We start from the raw sequence: 12,131 nt of genomic DNA, 5'->3' as shown, positions 1-12,131 counted from the left end.
TAGACTCTGGATTTTGCTTTGCACTTCAGGCCCTGGAGACTCAGTGGACTGCCTCTACTTGTCAGATCTGTCACTGCTCATCCGTGAAGTTCCTTTTGGGTGCACAGGGTAGGATGCATTAGTGCCAGCTGCTCTTCCCTTCTATGACCCTGCAGACAATCTCGGAGGCCTTTTGTTAATTGCTGTCAGGAAACATGATTGCATCAGTGATTCAGCACCAACTCTGTCCTCCTGATGGCCTCTGCCCTATGTGTGTTACTAGCATAAGGACTTCCTCCGTCAAGTTATAGCAAAGTTTTAAAGCCCAGACCCTCTTGAAAGACATAATTCAGCGGCTTTGGCTCTTAGGATGGAAGAGCAAAGATGGCTCTTTCTTGGCCCCCTGTGAGGGAGCAGAAAATGGGAAGAGGGGTTGGTCAGTGACTGAGGAGGGAACAGGTGCCATGCACAGGGGTGGAGGTGGGGGTGAGGGAGCTGGGGCCCCCAGATGCCGAGTGCTGCCCAAAGCATGTTTGCTTTTTTTTGCAAGAACATATACCAGCAGTAACATGAGTTTTCAAGTGTAATAACTTACAAGTAATTTCCGATTGGAGGGCTTAGCCAGCAATTTTCTTTTTGTCTGACAAGTCTGACAAATGCCAGTTGTCACTGTCACTCACCAAACTCCTCTGAGCCTCAGATTCCTCTGTGCACAATGAAAGTAATAATAACATGCACAACGTACACACCCAGAAACACAATACTGTGACCCTGGGTACTTCTCAGGGCCTTGTGGGGACCAAATGAGACCTATTGAAATAGTATTTGTGGAAATGCTTTGGAAGCTGTAAAGTGTGCCAAACATGCAAGATTATATTGCTTTTACTATTAACTGTTGTAGCAATATTTTGATGAAGGCAAATAAAACTTGCTCTACAGAGAAAACTTTTAGAAACCAGAATCTGTGAAAGAAGTTAACATATTCTTTTGTCAATAGGCCACCGAGGGTTGGCAGTAAATATGAACTCAGAGGAATTATCTAAAATGGAAGATGCCTATCTTTTGAAATGAAGAACTTTCTAATTTCTGTGGATATTGTTTTATAAACCCACATAGTTTTATTAGTATGATTTTCCCAGTTAAGGAAAATCAGGGAATTTGTTCCTTCTCTGAAATTCCTATTAGTCCTTTATGATCTCTACTTATTACACTTTTTTGTGTTCATTTTTAATCATCTTGCTAGGTACTTGAGGAAAGAAAGAGTTTTATGCATTTGCTCTTCCATCATTCCTGGAAGAGTGCCTGTACCTTGTAGATGTTCACGGAGCTGTTTGTTTACAGAAATAACCTGGTGATACAGTCCTACATGGCTTTGTTGCTACTGGAGCTAGAAAGGTAATGTCAGAAATTTGAGGAACATTTTTTAAAAAAAAAAAAAAGTGAGAGTTACTTGATGTAGGGTTTAGTTATTTGAACTCCAGTTTTCCTGTTCCTATGCTGAACCCTAGCTGTGACACATTTAATTGTTCAGAGGCTGTGTTAGTATTGGTTACATGTCACATAGGTGAGATAGGGAAAAGAGAGCAATTGCAATAGACCCGCAATTTGCAGTGTTACACGTCATTAAAACAACATTGAATATATTCCTATTAGACATGGATGGGACCCTGAATCTCTGAATGATGGTACTCTCCCTGCCTCCTGGCAGAGGTGGAACACCTCTTTCAGTGAGAAATAGCATGGGTATTCTTGCCCCAAAGCTGCTGGGGGCACGAACAGTGCACAGGCAGGATTGGGGGCCTCTTGTGTGGCCTCTGGTCTTCCAGCTTCTGTCAGGAGACTCCCCAGATGTCTTTATCTCTAAGAGGATGCCTTCCATCAAGTGAGAATTGATATTCCGATTCTGTTCATCTGCCCACTTCCTACATGTACCCCCTCTCTACTGAAATTGCATATAGAGTGTGTCTCCATGAGTCAGAAATCTCACTCAATTCATTGAAAATGTTGTCCCACTTATTCTCAATGCTCTGTCACTGACTTACTGCTTTTGTAAGTTTTTAGTCTTCAATTCAACCACGTAATATCCCCAGCTTCCCTATGGGACAAATCAGTGGGAATCCACCATGTACTTTCTGTGTGCCCAGCACTATTAGTGTTAGTTATTGCAGGGAATTCTGAAGCTATATGCAAAACACTCTCTGCTCCCCAGAAGCTCACAAACTTCATTGGGAGGAAAAGCATGGTATAAATATGTGCGTGATATTGAGAACATGATCTGGAGAGTTCTGCTGCCTGCTTCTAAGGAGGTGCTGATCTAATTTGATATAAACAGTGTTAATTCTCCTGCCCATTTGGCTTTCTGTACTGAGCTGTTAACTTTGTAGATCTTTGCATATTCCAAATTCAAGGGAGTGAGTCATCATCAAGAGCTGTTTTGGTTAGGAAAGATTTATTGGGAATGTCATGACTTATCTAGGCCTTGATGGATGGGTCAAGCTTTGGGCCTTGCTGCAATGAGAAGCCTTGGTTTCCTCCAGGAGAAGGTTTTCCTCTGGGCTGAGAAGGCTGACCTGGCTGGACTGCAGGGTTTGTGTTAGGGCCGGGAGGCCAGCAGCAGCAGGCACAGGTGGTGGGGTGAGGAGGTAAAGGAAAGAGGAGTTTGGACTCCTGTGAGCCTCAAGCACTCAGGTGCGTGACGGTATAATTGAGAATTTCTGAATGACAGTCCATGGATGGCCCGGGTGTACTGGTGGGAGAAGAGCAGTTTGGGGTACGACTCCGCCATGAAGCCAACATGCTCGTCCTCTGAGGAGGGGAGAAAAACACAACAGCTGGGTTAATGCCTAATAGCCTCACACCCCATTTAAAAGACCGAACCTTTGTATGGGAGGACAAAGAAGCCTAGTATGTGTCTAATGAACCACCTCCTTCCATGCTATCCTTCTAGAATCTCTTTTTGAGACTTTAAAGTATGCAGTCCTGAGGTGAAATAAAAAAAATGGGGAACATAAGGACATTATTATTTTTCTTACTTGCTAAGCATTAATAGCATGTTAATGTTTTGGTGGAAAATATAATTAGATGTTGTCTCTGCTCGCTGGATGAATAGTGTCTGAATCAATAGAACGAGTAGACACAGACACAGAGGCGAGGACAAAGCTTTCCAGTGAGAGTGCCTGGGTGTGACAGAGGTCAGGCAGAGCGTCCCAGGGAGGCCATTGCAGCAGTTTACTGTAGTTTCAAGGGGCTGAAAAGTAATTTCCTGCAAAGAGAAAGAGTGGTTTGTGTGAATGAAGGAATGGTTTTCTGACATGTAGGAAGAAGAGCATTTATATGTCGAAGACCACGAGAAATGAAACCAAAAGGACTGAGAGATTATTTTTCTGAGTCAAGCTAAAAGATGAATGAGCAGATCTTGAGGCAAAGCCAGAACTCTTCCTAGGCAGGCCCAGTGAAGCCTGCCATGACTGTGCCAGCCCCCGTTGCTTGCCCCTTCTTCTGAGCCCTAATATGTTGTGGTGCTGTGCCATGTGTGCAGCTAATTGTTCTTTGTGAGGTCAGTGGCTCAGGTGTCCTGGCATCTGAAAACAAGGTTGTAAGCTTCCTGAGGGCAGGCAGGAGTCATGCATTGAGCTTTTTCATGTATTTCTGCAGTGCCCTCCAAACAGCTTTGCCCATGGCTGTTGGGGGAGGAGCCAAACAGCACTCTTCTGGTCTTTGTAAGCTGAGTGGTGGATGGGATGGAAGAGCTTCGTGGGTAGAGGTAATATGGTGCAAATTAAGGTTCCTAACTTGTACTGATTAAAGGGTTATGACTTGAGTGCTGTCTCTTGTTGAGTCACTCACAACTCCTTCTCAACTTTGCCTTTTTCTCTTCTTTTGTCTAATTGCTTGCGTCAGCCTATGGCCTAGATAGCTCTTTCCCCACGCATGAGAGGTGGGTTCAGTGCCATGTTGTGTTCCTGCAGCCCATGCGTCCTGTGAGCACTGCACGAGGTAGACTGAGTACCACCGGGTTCACAGGATCCACTTGTCTCCTGGGTCCTGTGCGGGCGTGCTCCTTGGGTTGCAGATGCTGACTGTGTGAGGGCAATAAGACATCTCCACAGCTAGGTTCCTGTGGGGATGCCCTCTTTGCACTCTACCTAGAGACGTGTTGCAGCCTTCAAGTCCTCTGCAGTCATGACGTGATTCATTTCTCTCAGATGCTATTCATACGACTATTGGTACTTTGCCCAGGCTAAAACAATTCTTGTTACCCTCCTGATGTCAGAGGACTTCAAACTATTTCTGATTGCCTGATAGTCTTAACCTGTTCTTGACTTTCATTGAAGACTCTTGAGTGTCTATAAAATCTGTAACTATTCTTATACTTTCTGTTGTTTTATTTCAGCAGACTTAGTCATTTTAGCTTTTATCAGTTGTTATTGGTCAAAGTAGTTCATGGGATCACAAAATGAGTGGTTACTAGAGAGACCACAGTGAAGTAAAATGACACTAGGCCATAGAACACACTCAGTGCAGGATATCACACAGGTTGGCTAAGAACAGTGTTAGAGGGTATGTGTGCTTAGTGCCCATTGGTTCAGAGTAGGCAGGGTATGCTCTGCACCATGAGTTCTTATTTTCTGACAGCATATGACATCACTGGAATTTAGGAGCTGGCTTCATTTCACTGGCTAAAACTCAATCACATGGTCCCACTGAGCTGTAGGGGAAGTTGGAGATATAATTTAAGTGTGAGGAAAATATAATGGTTTCAGCAAACATAGGATTATCTCTGGCACAGACTCCTCCCATCCATTTTATCCCTCCTTAAAATGTAGAGCACATGCACTCTTTCCGTGGGAAACCCCTCAACCCTACCAATCACTGCCTGCAGATCCGATTGCAGCATTTCCATGGGGGTAGGAGCCTGACATTGATGTGGAGGGGATTCCTCTTGGCTTAGCAGCCTATGAGCAAAAGAGAGATGTTATCTTTTCTCCTCCCACACTGTAGAGCGCTGATGAAGAAAACATTTCTCATTCAGAAAAAGGAAGAAAAGAAGACAGAGAGTGATCATTGGCCCATAGCATGTTGGCGTCCGGCAGGGTGGGCCCTGAGAAATACCTCTTCCCAGGAATTAGGGGAAGTTGCTCAAATAAGTTCTGATCTTCTTCTCTGGGGGGACTTTTTCATTCATTTTTCCCAGTGACCTCTGGCTCTACCCGTTGTCGTTCCTCTGGTCCATTGTCCTCACCACCTCTGAAGTGGGTATTTGTCCTGTACCCTCCTTGGGGATTGCCAGCCTTCCTAGCTGACTTGCTGCATGAGTCTGATTTAAGGCTTGCAGAATATTCAAAGCTTTTCTAATTTTCTAATCATAATTGCTTTAGTAATACAATTCTTTCAATTATATAGAAGGATTCTGATTAACTCTTTTAAAAAGTTCTATGTACCATAACCATATGATTCTTTCCTAGACACCATTTCAAGGCAGTTCGTTAATCCATGGCTTCCTCACCTCTGTGCCTCTATTTTTCAGTTTAATGGTAAAAATCTTGAGGATATCTAAATGTAGATGGAAGACCACATCCTTACTCCAATTTTTGCCAAAGGCCTGAGTCACAATGTGTAACTGAGAAATCTCACTGGGTCCTCAAAATTACACTAGTTGGGGTGAACATTTAATGTAGAATACTATCAAATCTCTATGTTGTATACTTGAAACCAATGTAATATGGAGTATCAGCTGTACTTCAATTAAAACAGTGACATCTTTCACTTTTTCCAACTGGAAGCAATTAGCAAATTACCTTTCTAATTTCTAAGTTCCACATTCCTGGAATCACTTGATTTGGTTTTGTTTCTATCTGCTAATGTGCAACTTAAACATTATGGTTCTTATAGTTCTTTAATTCTTTTGTAAAATATGAGCAAATGTCACAGAGCTATCCAGTCCTCCTAGAACTGTACACTCAACAGGCAGTGGTTTGCCTTCCATGGTATTGTAGGTAATAGTTTTCTCAATATTTTGCCACTAACCTGGACCTGCTACATTTGCATCCTCCCCACTTACCATCCATTTGCTAAGTTGATGTCAAATATTTTGGTTTTGTTTTTTTGTTACAGGAGAACCCCTTTTCCATCGTACAAAAGGTGCTCTAACTAAAGTAATGATCTCAGCATCTTAAAAGCAGAAATGTATTTATTGCTCACATTATAGCTCATTGTAGGTTAACGGAAGTGGGTGGGGTTTGTATTACGTAATTATTTAAGATGCAAGCAGAAACAGTCTTATATCTTTTCTCCCGATTTTTCTGAGTGTGAAAGTTCACCTGCCTTCTGGGGACTGATAATCAATGCAGGTATCTTAAGGGCCAGGCCTAAAGTGGAAGCATCATTCCACCCACATGCCAATGACTGGAATTCAATCAGATGTTTTCTTTTGACTTCATGAAGAGGAGGCTGGGAAATGTGGCTCAGCTGGGTGTCCAGGAGAAAAATGGAACTGGTTTGGTGAGCATACTGCTTCTGTACACTATATGTGTGTGATGCTACAGAGAAAGGGTGATTAAGACCTCGATTTGGGGATTTTAGGAATGGAGACAGAGGGTGGAGAAGAAAGAGAAAGGAAGGAAAGTTTGTGAATCACAATGGGAGTGGGCTTGGCAAGCAAACTTATAAAACAACTCGGGAAACCAAGTGTCTGGGGGCTTCATGAAGCTGATGCCTGTCCATCTCAGTGCCATGTAGGCAGCTGAAGCAAGCGTGTGTTGCTTGTGTAAAAGACAAAGGAATGATATTTTATTAAATTAGGACTTTCTCTCTAATTCCTCCAACTTAATTGGTCAAGCACAGAGATTTTCCTCCAACTTAATTGGTCAAGCACAGGTGGGATTTGGAGCCTGTGTATGAAGTGCATGTGTGACTTGTAGGATTCCTCTCTGCTTAGCCTTTTCAGACCCAGGTGTCTGGACTCTAAGGCTCCGAGCTCTGCAGCCCTTAGCAGGTGGACAGCCTGCCTGCTCTTGCTCATTTGGTCTGAGAGCAACTTCAGAGGGGCTGTCCGCCTGCGCTCTGCAGTGGGGGACATCGTGGTATCTCAGTGTCTTTTAATGGTGGATGTTTGAGAGAAATCTCATTGCTTTCCTTTACAAGAAAAGTTCCTCTGCTGAGAGGCCAGCTCATTATGGTAACTTAACTCTGATCTTGTTTCCTGCTTTGCTTTAGGCACCAAATTCATGGCCACATCCAGCAACTAGACAGGATCCTGCATACACATTTATTGTGCTCACTTTACCTCTGGATAGCATCATTTTCTCTCTCCTGTTTCCTTGTAAATTCATCTCTCTCAATTATTTATTCTATCCTTTTGCATTAGATGTAGATACATGGTGATGTCTTCTAAAGTCTTTGAAGGAAATAGTGGGGGTATAAATATATAAATGTATACTTTTAAAATTTCAACGTTTTATTCGTTTTTTTGAAGAGGCATTAAATTTACATGACTCAAAATCCAAAAAGGATGAAAGAGTGTGAAAAGTGAAAAGTCGTCCATCCATTCCTCGGCCACCAGGTTCTCTTCAGATGAATAGGATGCGACCAATTTTTTGAAATATTCTATGTACATAGATGCAACTTAATTTTTCACAAATAGCTTTGTGTTATCCCTTCCATTTTTTATTTGTTTTAATTGTGGCATAGATTTTCATTATATGAATGTATCATGAATTGTAGATATATATTTATTAAGTTGATGCTAATGCCTTGGTAGCCTTGATAAGAGTCTGGAAGGAAAAAAGACTTTCTCCCGGTGAATACTGGGTTTGCAAGGCACGTGTTTTCAGATCCCACGCTGTGCGGATTGGTTATTGACGGCGATGCTTTTCTTCGCATGTGTATTCCTGATGTATGCATTCCTGACCTCCTAGTCATGAAGCCATCTGGGCTTGCTGATCTTTTAAAAAAGATCAGCCGACAAGATTCTTAAGGGCTGATGACTTAAGCAAGCAGGCTTGAGTGTTGCTCTAAGGCATGTCTTTGCTTTCGTTTCTTCTGATGCTTGAAGAGGGTGTTGAAGCCAGCATGCTTTCCTTCTTCTTTGCACTTCGAGAATGTAATTAGTTTCTTTAGGCTTTTGCTAAGATAATTAAATTTTGAGTAGAACTTTTCTAACTTTGAATAGCACCCCTTTCTCGGAGGATCATATGAAGATGTCAGTGCACGTTGCCAGGAGGTACCTGTGCCAGCTCACGTCACCCCTCCCGTGCCTGCTGCTCCTCTTCTCCTTGCCCAGTCCTTCGGGTGTCCTTGGACAAGCCACCACTATGCCAGCTGCTGGGAAGGCTCTTACGTCCACTCTTTACTGATTCAGATATAGAAAAAGTCCTTCCTTCACCTTGAACAATCTGCAGGCAGTTTGCAACTTTGTAGACCTTACTAGGAAAATAGGAAAAATAGAACAGAACTCTTTTCTGGCTCTTCCACCAATATTCCCCCTCCAAGCCTCCACAGGACCTGGTCTGGCCCTGTAGTCACAAACCTGGCCATGACTTGGGAAATTTCCCTGCCTTCTGGTCCAAGAAATCCTACCCGTTCATGTTTTCATTAGTTCTCTGTAGCTATTGACTTAACTTCTGGAAACTAGCTTCTCAACGTCTTGCCTAAAGAGTGTCTTTTATCCTACTGCCTAGTTCTCTGTGGCTCTGAAGCCAGCCCCCCTGTTTAACCTGGGGACCCCTTCCGGATGCTGTCACTTGCTCTGAAGCCTCCAAGCAATGTCTTTATCTTTTTCCATTTCATGGAAAAGTTCCTGCTCCCTTTCGGCTCACCTGCTTATTTCCCCATTTCTTCTCCTGGTGTACTCCAGGTCAGGAGGCCTGGGTGGGAGTACAGTCTGAGCTGAGGCAGTCAACCCTTCAGGACTGTAGTTCCTTCTGCAGTGTGAAAAGGTCAGGGGTTGTCTTTCCATTTACCCCACTTCTCAGGCCCATTACCTCTGAATCCCCACAGGTAATCTCTTGATTTGGGTTGACATGTGTTTTATTTGCTTATGTCCTTTTAAAATATGTATTGATCTGTGGACATGCCTGTTTTAAAATTATTTTTATTTTAGAATAATTTTAGATTGACAGAAAAGATGCAAACATAAGCGATAATATGGAGTGTTTCTGTGTATGCTGACCCAGCTTTCCCTATTGTTATCATCTTGCATTTCTATGGCCCATTTGTTACAGCTAATGAATTAATATTGATACATTATTATATTATATAATATACATGATGAAGTGTGAAGTCCCTACATATTTTAGATTTCCTTAGCTTTTTCCCTAATGTCCCTTTTCTGTCTCAGGATCCCATCTGGGATTCCATCTGACATTTAGCCATCTTGTCTCCTGAGGCTGCCCTAGATTGTGATAGTTTCTCAGACTTTTCTTGTTTTTGACAACCTTAATGAATTTGAGGATTGCTGGTCAGGTATTTAATTGAACAACTCTCAATGGAAATTTGTTTACTATTCTCCCCTTGATTAGTTTGGGGTTATGTGATCTTGGTGGGGAAGACCACAAAGCACATTCTCATCCCCGTATCAAGTGTAGTGTTAGCAGCATGACTTATCACTGTTGATACTGACCTTGAACTCCTCATGCAAGGGAGGATCTGTCAGGTGTCGCCACTGTAAATTTACTCTTTTTCCTCCTTTCCATATTGTACTCTTTGGAAGGAAGTTATTTTGCACAGCATGGGCATGTATTTTAATGTATACCAATGGCATTGTGATATGAATCTCATTCTTATACTGCTGTTTCATTCAACAGCATGTTTTTAAGAATCATCCATTATCCTACACATATGTGTAATCTCTTGCTCTAACTGCTGCATAACATTCCATAGTGAGCATCTATCATTTGGTCATTTTCCTAATCCTGCAGGGATGGGTGCTTGGGTCACTTCCAGCAACCCACTGTCCCAAGCAATGCTGTGACAAATATCCCTGAACATGTTCCCTGTGAGGGAATTTATCTCAGATGGACACACAGACAAAAGTGGGACTTGTACATCACAAGCCATATTTTACATAATTTGACTAAGCTTGTTCAGTATAGCGTTGCGGCATAAGGGTTCCCATATCCACATCTCTTCCAACAGTTAGTTGTTCAGCTCTCTAATTTTTTTCAAATGGTTGATATTAGATATTTCATTTAAAATTGCATTTCTCTGATTATTATGAAGTATATCCAACTCTTGGAATGCTTATTAGCCTTTTTGCTCCCCTTCGTGTGCGTGTAATTTCTGTTCAAATCCTTCATCAGTTTTTCTATTGGTATTCTTGCATTTTTCTTTTTGATTTCCTTCTATATTCCCTTTTGGATTCAGACATTGTACATATTTTCTCCCATTTGGTTATTGTCTTATTAAAACTGTTCCTGATGCCCTTTGTTAATTTTGTTTATTCAGCTTGTTAACTTCTATGTGATAAATTTAGTAAACCTTTTGCCTTACCCTTTAACAAGTTCTTCCCATTGATCACAAAAACATTAAGTATACTAGCTTCTATTAATTGGCACTCTATTTTTCACATTTACATCTTTAACTCTGTTTGGAAACTACCTTTTATATGGTATAAGGCAGAAACCCACTTTGATTTTCCTTGTACTGTGAACCAGTTTTCCTTTGGCCATTCTTCCCCCATAATTTGTGGTGTCACCTTTACCATATGTTAATTTTCCAAATGCACTTGATCTCAAACCAGATCTTTCTATTCTGTTCTGTGATTCTATGTCTTTGTCTGGGCCAGTCTGTGCTGTATTTAATATGATCCCTTGGTGTTATGTCTTAATATCTGAGAGTAACATGCCAGATCTCATTCCTCTTCTATTGCAGAGTTGATTTAGCTATTTGTTCAGCATATAATTTTGTTGTTCATATAAGTGCTTAATAAATTCACAGATCCAGTTGAAATTTTGATTGGAATTCCATCACATCTAAGAATTAATTTGAAGAGAATCGGTATCTCCATAGTATCAAGTCATCCTATCGTGAATCAGGGATATCTATCCATTTGTTCAATTTTAAACCAATTTCTACATTAAAGTTTCATGAAAATGTAACATATCACATGTGAGTGCACATATAATTGTTGTGTAATTTGGCTCTTAATGATAAATTTGTTCTTTTCTGTTCTTTGCCAAGGTTTAATCATTACTCTTCAACAAAATTGTAATCATGTTGAGCACAATAGCCATGCTTTTAATTTCTATTTTTGTCCTTCCACTGTATTTCAACTTAGAGGGGCATAACGAATACCAATTTTTTTTGCTTAATTGATATCCAGAATAAACACGCTATTGAAGGTTATTATTATTATTTTTTTTTACATTTTTGTCTTTTTTTGTCCCTCTACTGATTTGCCTGCCAATTCCATCTGCTTTCCCTGTTGCCTCCCCTGGGTGACAATGTCAGATGAGGCCATATCACAGTAGCCACCTCCATTTATCGAGTGAGCCTTAAGCACTTTTTGCAACGTGGTGCATTTCCTCTGGGGATGAGCAGTGTAACTTAAAACTCAGCTGTGTCAATAAGTCAAGGTGAGTTTTTGGATCTATACAACTGCATTCCTAACCATCAGAAAGATGTTAACATTTATTGCCAAGCTGTCTCTTAACTATCCCATAATAAAGAAACCAAAATATGCTGTCCTTTTTTTTTCCAATTTCACTGTTGAGGTGCATTTTCATTACTGTGTTTTCTTTGCCAAGTGCTGTGACATTCTTTATTGAAATCTTATTGTTTCAGGGGCTCTTATAATTATCTCCTTTGATCTAGAAAAAGTTTTATTTTCTTAAAAGAAAGGAAAGCATCATAGCAGCTTGTCTATATTTTGCAAGTGACAGGTCTAGCCCCTGTTGTTGTCTTGCGTCTATTCTTCAAACTGTATTATTATGATGAATCCAGGGACATCATTTGACCTGTATACAACCTAGCCAAATACATATAGTAATAAGCTATATGATAATGAAGTTTGCTTAGTTGAAAAGCTGTTTTGATCTCACTGTGTCACTGTGCAAGGAATTAATCAAGTCAGTTGCTTTGGGACTGTGTGGAGTGAGAAGGCATGGCCACATTTGATAGAAATAATTGAAAGTCTATGATGAATAAGCTGGGGA

General features: G+C 41.2%; 1 protein-coding gene across 4 annotated transcripts in view; it reads left to right on the top strand.

The window, feature by feature from the left end:
* The window catches only part of ZMAT4 (zinc finger matrin-type 4), a 323,506-nt gene that overhangs the window by 61,151 nt on the left and 250,224 nt on the right, over positions 1 to 12,131 (top strand). The window lies entirely within an intron of this gene.

The sequence above is a fragment of the Manis javanica genome, chromosome 12 (genome assembly GCF_040802235.1).
Source record: "Manis javanica isolate MJ-LG chromosome 12, MJ_LKY, whole genome shotgun sequence".
NCBI classification, from domain to species: Eukaryota; Metazoa; Chordata; class Mammalia; order Pholidota; family Manidae; genus Manis; species Manis javanica.
This window is presented reverse-complemented; position numbering and strand designations above follow the sequence as displayed.